Source organism: Austrofundulus limnaeus, unplaced genomic scaffold (assembly GCF_001266775.1).
Source record: "Austrofundulus limnaeus strain Quisiro unplaced genomic scaffold, Austrofundulus_limnaeus-1.0 Scaffold3044, whole genome shotgun sequence".
In the NCBI taxonomy this organism is placed as follows: domain Eukaryota; kingdom Metazoa; phylum Chordata; class Actinopteri; order Cyprinodontiformes; family Rivulidae; genus Austrofundulus; species Austrofundulus limnaeus.
In genome coordinates this window covers 18,443-19,214 of record NW_013955446.1, presented here as the reverse complement: position 1 = coordinate 19,214, position 772 = coordinate 18,443, and positions in this window count along the sequence as shown.

The window sequence follows — 772 nt, the reverse complement described above, 5'->3', positions numbered from 1 at the left end:
CTCTCATTTAGAATGACAACATACAGAATGTTGCAGACATACTTTAACCAACAGAAGCATCTAAATATACTTTTTATACAAATCTATTTCAATACAACTGGAATTTAATCCTAAAAACAAAAACACAGGAACAAATTAAAAAACTCAGTTGAGCTCTCCATTGCAGGTGTTGCTGTAAGACTGTAATTCTACTTGTGGGTAATACTGAGAATATTTAATATTAAGAAAATCATCTCTTTAGCATTTATTTCTTCATTAAATTCATTGCATATTCCCTCGTTACATTCCTGCTGCTTCAAAATAACATTTTTAGCAGTATTTTATTTTCATTTGAGCTAAATGCTGCCCTGAAGTGAAACTCACAGGAGGTAGTTTGAAAGGTAAAGGAATATTCACCAATAATGAACTAAATACTGTAGAGGGTGATGATTGGACTGAAGGAGTTAAATTTGTATTTTCATTTGCTTTTTGGAGATGACTGTGATCTGCAGTGAGAGTAGGGAGCAGGTGGAAGAAAACGTGGAGAGGTGGAGGTCCACTCTGCACAGGAAGGAAAGTTAAGAAAGACAGAATCCATGAGCGTGATGGAGAAGAAATATGTTTAAGGAATAGCTGTATATGTTGGCAGTTGTGGGCACAGTTCCGCTAACCTGCTAATAGGCTAATAGCAGAACTAGCTTCCTATTTAGCAAATTTGCTTTTTTTTTTTCTAATTTTCGGAAACATTAACATATAGATTGACTTTCACTAATTTTAAGCTCCCTAAAAAAAA